Source organism: Eretmochelys imbricata, chromosome 14 (assembly GCF_965152235.1).
Source record: "Eretmochelys imbricata isolate rEreImb1 chromosome 14, rEreImb1.hap1, whole genome shotgun sequence".
Taxonomy (NCBI): domain Eukaryota; kingdom Metazoa; phylum Chordata; order Testudines; family Cheloniidae; genus Eretmochelys; species Eretmochelys imbricata.
Genome location: NC_135585.1, coordinates 34,656,009 through 34,671,716, shown reverse-complemented (window position 1 = coordinate 34,671,716; position 15,708 = coordinate 34,656,009).

Genomic DNA, 15,708 nt, shown 5'->3' with positions numbered 1-15,708 from the left:
ATCATCCCATCACTGAGAGCAAGTGAGTGGCATTCGGGTTCCTCGGTGTCTTCCCCTGTCTGTCTGGGGAGAGGCAGAAACAGGGGGAGAGACTTTCTCCAAAGGGGGATTTCATTTGCAAACAGCCCCCAAGAGCCTCTCACTCTTAGACCGGGCAGGGGCTTCTCCAGAGCCGTCTCCAGTGTGTTTGGAAAGGTTCCAGCAATGGTGCTCCCAGCCCTTCCCTTGTGGAACACTGTTCACCAGGCTGAGAGTCTCTGAGCTGGGCCAGACCCTGTGAGCTGCTGAGCCTGGAAATCAATGGGGAACGAGGAGGGCCCTGGTCTTCCTGTGCCTAGGGTCTCTGTGACTTTGACATGGGGAATGGTTTCCCAGGAGAAGTCTGGGCTCCTGGGTTCTGTTCCTTCTCTAGCCTGGGCGGGAGAGTGGCCTGGGAGAACAGGAGGGTGCTGCTTGTCCAGAGTAACCAATGGTCTTTGGGACTGACCCCATTGCTGGAAAAGGATGAGACTTCCTGGCTATTGCAGCAGCAGGGATTACGAGGGGGAACGTTGGGAGCAGATCATGCAATGAACTCCTGCCCGTGTGTGTAGATGGCACTCCCTGCACTCCTGTGGGGGCAGAGGGGGCGGCTGTGGTTGGAGCAGGGAGGAGGAGGGACGGAAAAGGGCCAGGAGTGAAAGGCTGCCTTGAGCCCAGACTCACCCCTGCTCCCCTCTCGGTTCCAGGATGGCCAGGCTCCTGCGGATGTTGCGGAGGAAGGCTCTGCAGGTGGCCCCAGAGCCTGAGGGAAGCAGCTGCCGTCTTCCCAAGGGGCAGAGCAAGCCCTGCGTCCCCGCTGGCGGGGAAGCAGCTCCCGTCCAGGCCAGACGGCGGAAGTGCCCGGCCTTCTGGAAAAGGACCCCGGATCCCGGCGCAGGCGCCGAGCTGGGAGAGGCCCCGACCAGGCCCCAGTGGAGCTGGCCCAGGCTGTGGTTTGGCAGACAGGACCCAGCCCAGGAGGGGCGCCGGGCAGGGTGGCTCTGGGGCTTGTTGTGTGGGCAGCAGCGGCCCCAGGAGCCCAGCCCTCCTTCCCATCGGGAGGCCTCGCCCTCCCCATTCTCTGAGGCCCTTCCAGCCCCCGCCGGCCAGGAGGGGGAAGGTCCCTGTCCCAGCACCGGCAGCTCAGCCTGGGACAGCGGCAGCACCTGGGCCTCTGGCAGCACCTGGGCCTCTGGCAGCAGCCAGGCCGACGGGCGCCACTGCTTTGTTCCAGGTGAGGAGCCAGGCTGGGCTGAGGGAGGGCTGAGGACGGGATGTGAACACCCTGGGCCCAGACGCTCTCCCAGGGATACGGGGGGGGGGGTGGTCCCCAGCCCAGGTGTCTGGCCTGAGCCCCGCGAACCCCACGGACAGCAGCAGCCGTCACACAGCTGCCCCTTCCGCACGGGGACCTGGGGGTGGGGGCGTGAAGAGCTGCTGCGAGTTGGTGCTTGCTGCTCCGGGCGGGGGGAACAGGCACCACCCCTGGAGTCCTAGGCAGGGGAGGGGGCTCTTCTCTGGGCTTCGGCAGCTGTTGCGGGCTGAAGGCATCCCTGAGTGGGAGGTTTGGGGCCCGATCTTCCCTGGGGGCCTGAGGTGGGAAGGGGGGTCTTGAATCCTGCTCTGCCCACCACGCCCCTGTCCTTCCCTCCCTGGTGCAGGGACCCCCCTGGATTCGGAGCAGAAGGAAGGGGTGGACATGGCCAAAGATGAAGCTGCTCTCAAGGTCATCCGAGAGCAGCTCCAGTGCAGAGATAAGGTACAAATGTTCCCCACCTGGGCTGGAACAAAGATTGCCCTGTCCCTTCCCAGCATCCCCACCCCCTGCCGAGGGTCTTGTCCCTCCTGATCCACCAACCCTAATGGGGCCCTTTTACATCCATTATGTGGGAACCCCAAGATGGGGGTGTTTATCCCACAACAGCCGAGGTCGTCTCCCCCGACAGGCACTGTCCCAGTTCCTGATCCTGCTTGTGTAGGAGGGGTGGGGGATTTGGAGAATAGGCAGGTCCCCACAATCCCCCATTGAGGCCTGAGCCCTGGAGCTGGTGTGGGTGGGGCAGGAAGGTTCCTCACTAACAGGTTCTCTCTCGCTATACCCTACTGCTGGTGGGTCCAGGATGAGGGGCAGCAGCTCCTGTTCCTTCAGGCCATCTACCCCGCATGTCTGGCTCCACGGGAGAGAGGGGAGGACACGCTGGAGCCGCACTGCTGCAAGGTGGCTGTGGTGAAGAGGATCGTGGTGAGTGAGACACGCCATACGGCAGCTGGAGGGAGAGGGGGAATTGTGGGGCTGGGGGGCAGCTGAGAGTGGGGGACAAGGAATCACATGGTCCCAGCTCGGTCGTCGGGATGGGGCTGAATGGGGACAGTTTTAACAGGGAGGAGGAGAGAAGGGGATTGGGAGTGAGCTGGGCAGGAATCCGGGAAGGGGGACAAGTCAGATGGGCAGGAAGGAATCGGGGGAGTGGGAGGTGGTGGGGGATCCTGCTGGCCATGTGGGGCACTGGCTGTGTCATCTCCTCACTGGGAGGTGTCAGTCGGGCCTGAATCTCACATGCTCCTTTGTCTCCTTTGTGTCTCACAGGAGCTCATCGAGGAGCTTCCCGATGACTCGTCACCCAGCGCCGTCCTCGCCCACTCCCTGGCTGCAGTGGGCATCCTCTGGTACCGAAACAGCCCCACCCCCCACCCCGCCGGCTCCCCTCACCCCAGTGCTGCTCAGGCCCGAGGCTGGGAGTCACCGTCCCTGTCCCTCCCAGGTCACCTCCCAAAAGTGGTGCCTCTGGCAGAGATGGTGGGGTGGGAAGGGTCACTCTCTCCTGGCAGGGCTCTTCTTTTCACTCCCATAACATGACAGGGGCCTTTGGGAGGGGCTCACTCCCGGGCTCAGATACAGGAGGGGCAGCAGGCTCCAGGGAACAGGAGCTATTCCTGTCCTGCCACTGTCTGTCTGGGACACCTTGGCCTTGTCATTCCCAAGCTCAGTGCCTCAGTTTCCATTCTCGCCAGCCTGTGCCTCTATCCCTGTGGCTTGGTGTCTGTGTTGGCGACAGTCCCACCCCCGTACTTCACAGTCTAATACCAGCTCCTCTCTCTTGCCAGCACCATGAAACCTGCCCTGGAGCCAGCCCTAGAGACCCACCTCTTGCGAGCTGCCCTTCACTCCGTCTTCACCCTGGGCACGGAGAAGGACACCACCGACATCCAGGTACCTCCTCCTCCTCCATCCTCTTACTTTTCCAGAGTGGTCCTTGGTCCCTGCTCCCTTGATTCGCTGGAGCTCCAGATTTAGGGGTGGGGTAACAGAGTTGGAACAAGCTGCAGGGTTGGATCCTTGCCTCCAGCAGGGAAGAGATTGCCCCTGCCTGGAGGATTTCTTTCTTTCTTTCTTTCTTTCTTTCTTTCTTTCTTTCTTTCTTTCTTTCTTTCTTTCTTTCTTTCTTTCTTTCTTTCTTTCATAAGCCCTGTTTTGCCCAGAAGCCCAGCTTCCATCCATAGCAACTTGGCTGTTTCATACTCTTCTGCCTACAAGGCCCTCTGCAGAGACCTGCTAAGCTCATGGATCAAAGGTCCAGGGGTCATCAATTCTTGCGAATTGCCTGCCATGGGATGTGAAGGAGAGAGGCCAGGAGATGTGTTTGGGAGTCTCCCCAGTGCTTCCCAGAGACCCCTCTTCCATCCTGTGGCAGGTGTAGGCCCAGGTTCCCTAACTCTGACCCATGCTTTGCAGGCTCTGCACAAAGTCATCCCAGAGGTCCTGGATGCCATGCTGGGGAACCTGCTGGCAGAGTCCCCAGACACAGACAGGCTCCACTTCATCTTGGAGGTGAGCCCCATTTCACCTGAACTCTTTGGAGGACTGGTAAGGAGAGACTGGAAGATCCATTTTCTACTGTGTCCTCCTAGCTGGGTCCCCAGTGGGCCGTCCTTGGTTGGGGAGGTCAGTGCAAGCAGTATCAGGTCCTTCCTTCTTGAGGGACAGAGGAAAGAGCTGGGACTTCAAGCCAGAGCTCTGCCTGGTTCTGCTAAGCACTAACCACACGGCTCCTGGCTGTCTTGGGGAGTGAGAGTCTGAAAACCCACCTTTCCCCCACCCCTCCAACACACAGACTCCATGAATTTTGGGCGATGGTTCTGACAGAAGAGGCACACACTCCTTCCTAGAGAAACAGGAGGATCCCAGGGAATCAGCCCTTCCCTCTGATCTGCTCTGAAATTCCTGGGGGGATTGTGTTCTCAGTCACTCCCTCCATCCCCGCAAGGATTTTCGTAGCAGGGAAGGGCTGAGGGTTCAGTCTCCTTTCTGGTGAACTGTTCAGGAATCAGGAGTTCTGGGAGGAGGGGACCAGCCCCGACCCCGAACATTGTCCCAGTCTAGAGAAACGCTGACAAGTTGTGACCTGCAGGGTACAAGCTGTATCCTGGAGGAAAGAATCCCCTTCTAAAGCTCTGCCATCAATGCCTCAGATATTCCCCCCTGCGCAGAATGTCTCAGGCCCCTGGGGCTGGGGGCGTGGGGAGCTCATTTGCAAAGCAGGTACACCTGGCCACTGAGTCTGACCTGCCTCCTTTCCCCGCAGAATATCAACTTGTGGGTCGTGTCCAGGGTGTCGCAGGAGCGAGCCAGGGCCATCAGGAGCAGCACAGCCCTGCTGAGATACACAGTCACCCTCCCTCAGTTTGACGTAAGTGACCTCCAACCACAGCTTGCTGGCTCCAGGCGGAGGCGGGCTGGCTCCAGCGGGCTGCAGGATCTGCTGCTGCCGGGGCTGTGGCTTAGGAGGGTTCTTCATAGGGAGGCAGAGTCAGAGCAGGGACTGAGCAAGGCTTGAGTCAAGTTCTTCTTGTCCTGGTTCAGTGTTGCCCCTGGGCCTTTAAGGGGCCCATGCTCCAGCCCCTGCTTGGCATCCCAAAGCAGCTCCGGGCTCCCTTGGCAGCAGAGCAAATGAAGGGTCGATCTCAAGCTCCTCTCCCCCAGCATCTCCTGCAGAGGAGCTAAGGGGAAGGAGCCCTCTGGCCCAGGGGAGCTGACAGGAAAATGCTGATGGAGTCCCCTCTCCTCTCTCTTCCATTAGATCTCTGCCGAGTTCCCCAGAATGGGTCACCATGTGGCCCAGCTGGCTCTATTTGTCAGCGATCCAGACAAGGACATCAGCCGGCAGGCCAGGGAGGGGACTTACCGGCTCTACCAGCTGCTGCTCCACCAGAGGGGTAAGGAACCCAGCTAGGACACGGAACCCAATAGGGGACTGAGAGTGACCACAGGTGGATAATGGGACACCACACCATTTCTCTCCGACTGACCCCAGCTGGAGGACAAGTCTCTCTCTGCCTCTGTTCTTCTCCACTCCACTGTGGAGCCACCAATGGGATTGGAAGGACACAGAAAATGCAACCAGAAGGAGGAGAAAAGTCTCTCTTTCTCTCTCTCTTCCAGGGCTGACCATACATGACGCAGAAGATCTCTGGTGCTATGACTGGCACCAGGACAGAAGGCTCTTGGGCTACAAGAATACAGCCAGAGTGGGGGAGGTAAGGGCACTGTGCCAGGGTCTGACACAGCTCAGGGGGTGTGGCTGGCTGGGTTCCCTGCAGTGGATGCCTCCTGGAGACAGGAAAAGAGCCCACTCCTTATTTCCAGCTCAGAGTTCCTCATCCAGCAACCAGTGGGACAGGCTGGTGCTAAAGGTCCCACATTGGAACCTCGCTAGTTGCCGTCATTTGAGTGTCTTACGTGGCTGCATTGCTCCGTGGCATAAGGAGGATCCCCGGGTGGGTGAGTTAATATAGGATTATGGCTCTGGGTGTCTCTCTGCTCCTTGTCCCCCTGGCTGATCCCCAAGTGTCTGAGAGGAGAGCCCTGAGTCAGTCAGTCACGATTGCTTGATCACACCCTTGTTTAATTCCCTGCACCCAGTAGAAGCAGAGAAAGGAGGTGGGCTTTGCTCAATTCCATTGCTGGTCAGGAAGCAGAATGCCCCAACCTGGGAACTGGGTAGGGGACATAGTGAGCTCCAGAGCCAATATGGACCACATGCGCCCCCCTCATGTCTCCAGACACGGCCAGGGAATGGCAGAGTATCTGGACCTCAGCCACTGTTCCAAAGAAGCACATTGTCACTCACCCAAGTTGCGGCTACTTGCTGCACAAGGAGAAAATCAAAGACACGCCCCCCGTGCCCCCGTCTCACAACTGTGGTGAGAATATCCAATCCTTCGAACACACCGTAACACAGTGCCCCCAGCCTGGAGTCAAAGGTGAAATGGGTGATTGCCACAACATCACAGAGGAGGCCCTGGAGCGGCTCCTGGATCGACAAGGGCATCGACAGAACGCCGCTCCACAGACGCCCCGTGAGAGAGATTGTGTGAGCTTGTCCCGCCTCCCACATGCTGAATTGCTGCCGCGGAAGAAAAGTCTCCGAGGAGTGTCTGGGATGGGGACTGGGCCATGAGTCTCCTTGTCCTTGTGAGGCTGCAGGTTGGATTCCCTGTGAAGAAACCAAGGAGATGCAGAGGCCATTCCCAGCAACGAGAGAAATCACTAAGCTGCGGGGAAGAGACCTTTGGTCTGTCAGCTCCAACCCCCTCCCTACCTACCCCCATATACACTCCTCTAGCCGCTGAGATGCAGGAGATCTCTCTGCTGGAAGCAACACAGGGTCCCCTGTCATCTCTGTGCCCTGCACAGCAGAGTGGGCCTGCTGACACACATTAAAGATCCATTTCCAGCCCATCCTGGCCCCTGCCAGAAATTGCCCTTCCGAAAGAGCCACTGGAGGCTTTGGTCCCTCAGCATCTGCGACCTTTTAATAAAGGGGCTTCCCTGAGCCCTGGGACCCTGAAAGCCTCCTGGGGAATGAAGTGCCTTGGCCACAGCAGCTCTCTTCCCCGCCCTTTGGGGCACTAGACGCCATTGTACCGCCAGGACTTGGAGGCTGGCTCTGGCCAATCTGCTCGAGCCTCATGTCCTCTTGGTTTTAGGTCTTTGGAAAATTCTTCTCCATTGGTCAGAAGAGATCCTTCCTGCAGACAGCAGTGCTGGCTATCCACGACCCTGTGCTGCGTGTCAGCCAGGCTGGGCTGGTGCTCGTCTACTCCCTCCTGGGGGAAGCCCAGCGACTGATGGGGGTCACGGTAAGCAACTGCAATCAACACAGGAGCTTGGGGTGGGGGCCAGGGCCTCATTCCCATCCTATTGCCATTCACTGGCCCGTTCAGCAGGTCTGCCATCCTGTGGCTTTAGCTTTTGTCACTGGGGTGACTTGGGGAAAGGTCTCAACCTCTCCCCATCACACTTCACTGCTGCCAGAATCCCTTCTGCCCCCTGCCACCCTGCTAGAGCCCCCTCCCTGCCGTATCTGGGTGGGGATGGAGGTAGGGGTGGAGGAGAGGGTTCTAGAAACTTGAGCGGTCTCCCCAAGTGGGTTGGAGGTGGAACAGCTGTCAGGGGCACGGATGGGGCGGTGGCAAGAGCCCACCCGACAAGGACGGGGGTTGGTACTGGAGGTCACTAGAGAGGACAGCAAGCCTTCATCCTGGGCGTCCGGAGGGTGAATCCACCACTCAGACATGAGCAGTTGCTGGGTGGAAATGATGGTGCTGGTTCCAGGTGCCCTTAATTCTCCCTGATTCCTGGGGAGTGTCTCCGTCTCTGACATGTTCTCGTTCCCCTGCAGCACGAGGATGTCACAGCCAAGGTCATGGGCCAGCTTCACATCATCAGGCACTTGCACCAGATGCCCGAGGCGCTGCAAGGGCTGTGGCTCGTCTGATGCTCTTAAAGGTTCCCCTCCCTGTTCAGCAAGTCCCGCTCCCTGCTGCAGGTACTGCTCTGTCTCACTGTAAATGCGGGGCTAGTGGAAGCGGATATGGAGGCCCCTGGCACTCACAGAAATTCTCTGCCCTCTCTGTGGAGCTGGTCCTTCCTTCGGCCCCACAAATTCCTTCATCTAGGGCAGGAGCTCTTTCCCTCCCACCCATACCCCTCCCCTCTTTCCTTGATCTCACCCCCATCCCATTCCCCGTGCTCCCAGGCAGAGATCTTCCTGCCCCATATGGCGCAGAAGGACCTTTGTGTCAGGGCGACAGACTGTCTGCCCAACTGAAGCTCAGGAAGCTCCACATTTGAGGAGGTGAGGATGGGACAGAGGCTCAGGGCTAGCTTCAGCTCCTGCCCTTTAGTCTTCCTTTGGCCCCTCTATGGGCTCTCAGAGTCTGACATGAAGAGGAGCCTCCTCCCCCGTGTCTTCTAGGCCCTGGGGTGTGTGACAGCCTCCCAGATGGCTGCAGTCAGAAGCTGAACCACCTCAGGGAGCAGTGGGGGCAGGTCCCTTGTCCGAGGAAACCAAGTAGTGGTAGTTCTCAAAGAGGCTGAGAGGGAAGACCCCATTCCCTCATGGAGGTAAGAGCCATTGACTTCTTTGGGCATCTGGGTTTCTTGGGGGAGAAATGGGATCCCTGCTTCATAGCCTGGCTGGGAGCTTCCCCCATCCCTGGGACAGAGACATCTCCATCAATGTGCCATCCTTGTTTTTTTCCTAGCAGGAGGCTCCCCAGAGAACTCCTCAAACCTGCTGTCTGGGAACGTTTCTGGGAGGAGGCTCCCATCCCTCAGTCTCCAACTCAATCATGCAGTCTCTTTCACCTAACATCTCCGCTCTCCAGCTCCACTTCCCGCAGCAGGACCAACGGACCTTCAGCTCCTAAAGAACAGACTCTGACCTCCTTCTGATCAGCAATGGGTTTCACCATCCCCTCAGCAAACCTGTCAGCCGGGCTGGACCGGATTTGGAGTCCAGAGTAGGACTGGGTTCTCTCACCGTCCCTAAGGAAGGGGACACAGAAGACCATGGAAACCCAAGAAGGGCAGGCCGAGCCGAAATCAGGCTGAGGGAGAACTCCCCACGAGGGTGGAAGGCCTTGTTTCTGTTCAAGACATTTTTGGACTTTGTTTGGAAGGAGCACGACCCAGGAAGGAGTGGAGTAAAGGCCAGTCACCTGGTTGGAGGGCTGAGTTCCCAGTCAACAAACTGCAAGAGTGAGTATCAGCGGGGTTGCTAGCCCAGCTAGAAAGCGGTGAGACGAGGCCTGGCCAGCATCGAGCGGTGAGTGAACTCTGGTACGCACCTGCTTCCATTCTGGAAAGAGCCTGGTATTGGAGAGTGGGTGGGGAGAGCAGGGGGGTGGGAGGGGTTCCTGAGGCTGGGGTGGGGAGGAAGCTGTGGGGCTGAGAGGGGAAGGACATGGCCCAGCTTGTGGGAGGGATCCTGCTGGCTGTGTCTGGAGCCCTGTGTAGCCTCTTCTGTGGGAAGTTCCCATGGATCAGTGGGGCCTGAATCTCTCCTGCTCCTTTGGTCTCTTTGGCCTTCACAGGAGATGTCTGGTGAACTGCCCTTGGACTCTGAGCCCAGCACCGCTAAGAAATTTTTCGCTACCTTCAGAGAGACAGGGCACAGCTCAGCCTGTTGGGTAGGCTGGAGACTCACACTTCACTCAAACACACAATGCTGAGGTGCTTTGGGAAGCACAGTAACAAAGAAGAGATTTAAGTGAAACTAAGCAGGAGAAAGAGACAAATTTCAAACAGACAAAGAAAACAAAATATACTTTGTAGTGACTTAAACTGAATCTTAACAAGTCACAATCTTTGCCTTAGCAGTTTCCAGACTAACATCTCAGCTTTCCTAACAGACCTTCTTTGATGTCCCTGTAGGGTACAAAACCACTCTCTCGAATCCGCTGTTTTGATTGCTTCGTCTTGTGGTTTCAGACCCTCTGTTCTCCTTCTGGGCTGCCTGGACCCTGACTGTAACATCTCTCTGGCCCAGCCTCTTACACAGATGTGTGCTGCAGCCAGCCCAGCGCAGGGAGCAGTGGGGACAGATGATCTCATCCTGTCAGACCAAGAAACAGGGGTCCCATTGAGGCTCAGATGGAAGATTCCAGGCATGTCCTGGAGGTAAGAACCGTCCACTCTTCTGGGCACTTGGGGTTGTTGCAACGAAGAGGGGGCTCCTGTTCCATAGCCTATTTGTCCTCATGACTGTGTTTTTTTATTCTCAGAGGATGCGTCCGGGACCCTGGATACTGTTTCGTGCAGGAGGTTTGAGCGGGCAGAGATCACTCACTGTCATGACCCCTGAGTCATTAACCCGGGTGTGCAGGGTTCCTGGGAGCAGCCACCCTCCAGCACGCCACCTGGAAGCCTACGAAAAACTGCTTACCTAGGACTGATGAAGTCCAGACCCCGTTTGAGGCTCCTATTGGCAGAGTCCCAGAACAGCTAATCGGCCCCCAGGACCACCTTAAACCAGCAGCAGGAACAAGAAGCTGTCTGAACACCCGAGCTCCCACCCGCCCCCTTTGGACCGTGTGTTGGCTGTTCCTGCTCCCACTCCCCAGGCTTGATTTCCTGGCATCCGCACTCGGGGTGACTCATCTGACTTGAGGTGCTGAACACAATTTGGTCTTTTGCTTCTGCTCTTCCAGTGTCCTGACCCAGCTGACTCTCGACTCCTGTCTCGTGAGTGTGGACTCTTCCTCTGACCACTAGATCTGGCTGCCCATGACTCGGCCATGACACTGACTTTTCTACAATTCCTCCAATGCCCTTTTCTGCTCTCCAGCTCTGCTCTCCCAGCAAGACACACCGATCCCTTGGCTCCCAGAGTCCTGCTTGCCTGCTAGTCAAGGGCTCAGGGGGAGAGCTTGTCTTGCCCCCTCCCCCACCACAGCTGCTTTTCCTCTGGGACTCTCTCTAGTGCAGAGGAGAATCTGTCCAGGCAGCAATTCAGGAAGTCACAGAAGGGACGGTCTGCTCAGCTCCCTCTGCAATGCCACTGCCCGAGACCATTACGAGTGGGTGCCCAGTGACTGCGCCGGCAGCTCCTTGAGAGACTCCTGGGGCAGGGCAGTCGTGTTTCCTGGTGACCACGGGAAGCCATGCAAAGAGTGCGGCATTGAGGAGACTCTCCTGCTGTCCCAAAGGGTTTCTGTTCTCCTGCATGGTCAGACCGTGGGGCCGGCTGGCAGAAAGGGGAAGAGCTGGTTGGTGATGAGTTGGAGGATTCACCATAGAGTTGGCAGCAGCTGCAAATCCTGGAGTCGCCTGTGGTCGGGTTACCATGTGTCCGGATTTTCCCGGACATGTCCGGCTTTTTGGGTTTTAAATCGCCCTCCGGGAGGAATTTGTAAAACTCTCCAAAGGGCCGGGATTTCCCTCCCAATGCAGCACTCTGGGGGCTGGGGAGGGGAGCTGCGCGCTCTGCGGGGGAGCGCGGCACTGTGTCTGGCTCCGCACCCCAGACACACTGCTCTGAGCAGCAGGGTACGGGGGCCGGGGGGCTGGAGAAGGGCATGGGGTCCCAAGGGGCAGTCAGGGGACAGGGAGCAGGAGGGGTTAGATGGGTCAGGGGTTCTGGGGGGAGCCTGTCAGGGGGTGGGCATATAGAGTGGGGTCGGGGAGACAAGGGACAGGGAGCAGGGGGGTTAGATGGGTCGGGGGTTCTGCGGGGGCAGTCAGGGGACAGGTAGTGGTTGGATAGGTGTGGGAGACCCAGGGGTCTGTCAGGGGGCAGGGGTGCGGATAGGGGGCAGGGCAGTCAGGGAACAGGTGGGGGAGAAGTTCTAGGGGGGCAGTTAGGGTGGGGGGGGTCTAAGGAGGGGGCAGTTGGAGACAGGGAGAAGGAAGGCTTAGATAGAGGGCAGGGTCCTGAGGGGGGGGGGGCGATCAGAGGGCAAGGAGCTGCGGGGGTTGGATGGGTTTGCAGTTCTGTGGGGGGCAGTCAGGGGGCAGGAAGTGGGAGGGAGTATATAGGGGGCAGGGCTACAACTCTGCCCCCCGCCCCTAGAGTGTCCTCTTTTTTGAAAGTTCAAATATGGTAACCCTACCCTATGGGCCAAGCCTCCACTCCTGAGAGTTCAGGCGAACCTCCCCCTGTTCTCAGGGAGTCTTTGGACAGAGGACTCAGTGTTTCCATCAGGCTGCTCAGTTGCAAATGCAGCCACCCAAAGGTGTGAAGAATGGAAGTGAAAGAGCAAAACTGGACCCTCCGCTGAGCTCCTGCAATCAAGTGAGCCCAGCCTGGGAGAGACGAGGGAAAGCTCAAAGGTGTCTGCAGGAATCCAGGGGAGGAGAAATAAATAGTTCATGATGAATCCTACGGGCTTTGTCTTGTGTGGTGAAGGGTTTAAAATGGGTCTAGTTACTATCACATTCAACTTTACAATGGCTGTGTCTGATTGAAGGGCAGGTCTGGAAAGGTCAGAGGTCACTCGAGGAGCTTCAAGTCTCCGATTCTGTCCCTATTGCCTGCTTTGACCAGCTGAGCTCACACCAGCACATCCCTCAGGTGGTTGCAGTGGTGAGCTCTTTCCCCCTTTTTCTGGATTAGCCGCCAACATGGGGACAGGATACATGTGGCCAAGGAAATGGAGAGGTGTGGGGGTCTCTTGCAGAGGCATGCAGAGAACTTGCAGAGTTGCCTGTTTATGCAGCTCCTCTTGGGGGAGCATGGTAGGGTACCGTTCACGGAGGGGCAACATTTCAAATTTTGGTGGTGGCTGGGAGGATAATTTCACCATGATTCAAAGGGCTACTTCAGCACCTGAAAACTCTAGTGTTTTGGCAGATAACTTAACAAAGAGCTGACAGGAACACTTGCCAGACCGCTTTCTGGGGAAGACAGCTATAAGAATGGATCCAGGGAATGGTTCTGCATCTCTGAGCTGTTTGGACACTTTCAGGGAACATTCCAGATGCAAGAGAGAGATTCCCCAAAGTTATCCTGGGTAACCCTGAGAGACTTATGGAAAATTAGCAGATACCTCATCTCTGCTGTCACTTTGCACTGATAAACTTGGACTGTCCGAACCTGTTCATGTATTTTACCTGCTTTCACCTCTCAATAACTTTCACAAATAAAAGAAAGAAAATTAAATAAATGATGTAGTTACACTGATATAGAGCCGTAGCGCAAACCCGACCTCCGAGTTGTCCCATTGAAATGGAATTATTCACAGCAGTCATTAAAGTTAAACATGCACGTTAAAGTGTTTCCAGGGCCAATATTAAGGCCACAGCTTATGAGAAGGGCAGACGCAAGAAGAGAAGAGCGGTGCAAAAACTGAAATACCACTTGGAACGTGTCCCAAACAATGCATCATGAAAAATAAACTCATCTTGTTATATAGTAATAGAGCTGGTTCAAAACGGTTTTACACTCACAATGCAACCTTTGAACTAAAAATGCCACTTTGGATTACATTGATCATTTGAAAAAAGTTCCCTTTTTAAAAAAAACATTTTGGATTTCCCTGCCCACTTGAGAGAGAGCGTGGAGGTTTTCCCACCAAAACTAAACAAAAATGTGATCATTAAAAACATTTGCAAATAAGTTTGAAGAATATGGGGAGGGGGGGAATTGGTTTCTTCTTCAATTTTCATGACCCTCCCCACCCCTGCTATTTTTACCAGTTCTAATTATGAATAAATGTCTGTCTGTCCATGAATGATAAATATGTCTGCTACTGAAACATTTACAAACAATGGCTCTCATGAGGAGCACTGAGGTCACATTACGCAGAAAAACACCCAGGCCTGCAGGGTTCACATTCTCAAAGACATAAACCGCCCCAGGACGGGAATGTAACACACAACACAGCGTGACTGGCCCGTTTGTTGTTGCTGGCAAATTGTGCTTTTTTGAGGTGGGGGGGGAGTTATATTTGAAATGAGTTCTTCATCCTCTCCCACTCTCATCCAGGGGTGCTGGAACAGGGAAGACCAGGGCCCACCAGTTTTTACTGGCCATAAGTGTGAGCGACTGGATGAGGGGGGAGAGAAGGGAGAGGGAGGGGGCGGTGTTTTGGGGGCAAGGGGCAGTGTGAAGTGGGAGCTCAGGGAGAAAGGCGGCATGAGGGGGGGCCTCGGAAAGGGACGTTTTGAGGGGGCCGGACTTCGAGGAGAAGGGGTGGCACAGGGGCTGGGCCACAGTTTGGGTGCCAGCAGCCCTCCCACACTTTTAGGAAGCTTTTGCCCATCTTGCCCTCATCTCAAATAAATTTGTTACAGTAAGAAAACTTTGAGCAACAAGGAGACTCAGAGACCCACAATATAACCACTAAAATCCTCACCCGCCCCAAGAGCTGGGCAAACAGAATATTTTGGTCGCTGACAATTCCAAAAAAAGAGATGGAAAAAAACTGGTTTCAGGTTGAACAAAACTAATTTTTTTCCAAATTTTTGATGAACCAAAAAGCTTTAAAAAAAAAACAAAAAAAACACAGGAACATTTCAAGGGTTGTAACTTTTTGAATTTTTAAAATAAAACTGAAGGACATTTTTTAACAAAAAATTGTTTCAAACTGAAAAATAAAAATGGATTGTTTGGAAAGAGTCTAAACTAAATGCTTCGACTTTTTAAGAACTCGGGGGAGGGTCTGGACGTGAACAATTCAGCAGACCGGATATGAATTCGCAAACTGCTGAATCTAAAATAGGTTCAGATGAAAAGTTTTGCCTAGTCTAGTCCCCACCGTTGAGGGGCATCGTAAGAGGGATCAGCTCTTCTAGCTGGTTTCCCAGCCCAAGTCTGTCTCCATTTAATGGGTCCCTCCCCCCACTCTGGTTTAGGGTTGCCAATTTTATTTGGACATATTCCTGAAGATTTAATCACATGACAATTAATCTTTAATTACTGCAGACTCCCGGTCATCCTGGAGGATTGGCAATGCTACTCCAGTTTCCTGGGCCACATCCGTGTCCCCACCTAATGGATCCCTTCCTCTGGGTTCCTGGGTCAAGCGTCTGTCCTCCATTAGCAGGTCTCCTTCCCCATTCTCCAGGGCTGGGTCTCGATTCCTGTTTCTGGTTCCCTGGGCCTGGTCTCCGTCCCTGTCACGCACTGCGGGGAGCTCAGATTCCTGTGAATCCTGCACACTTCCAGGCTGCTGGGAGGGATGAGTCAGCAGCTTCCTAAAGACGAGTCGCGAGTAGGCAAACTTTTTCCCTCTACCTTTCCAAAATCCACATTCGTATAGTGAGACTAGCACCCCCACCACTGCCACCACTCCACGCACCAGGAGACGATTCCAGGACGCTGGCTCTGAAACTAAAGAGAGAGAAAGGCCCCATGACTAAGGGAGTCCGTTAAATCATCCCACTGCTGCCATGAGGATCCCAGAAGATGAAGACGTTCCTGGGACACAGTAAGAGCTGAGTTGGGTCGTGTGCACATGGTCACCACTCAGAGCAGCGGGAATGAGATCTCCAGGCTCATTATCCTCAACGGCCAACGTGACGGAGGGAGAAAGGTGAGCCCGGCAAAGCAGCCCCTGTTCCAGAGTCTGGGAACTGTGATTTTTAAAATGCTCTGGGATGGGGTCCCTCAGGTCTTAAGGTTAGAGGGGACGGTTAGGATCATCTACTCCAGCGTCTCCTGAAGCGTGGGGAAGGGCTAGCCATGGTGGGAAGGGTGGGGTTTGAAGATGTATACAAGAAAATGGGGGGTGGGGTCGCTAACACATTGCTGACAGGTGAGGGGCACAATTGGTTTCTTTGCCTTGAGGAGGGGGCTCAGCTTTCAAAAGTTTTGGGAAGAATAATTTAGTCTGAGCCCTGGCATAACCCAGGCCAGAGAACGTCGCCTACTGATTCCTGTACCCAGCCCAGTGATTTATGGC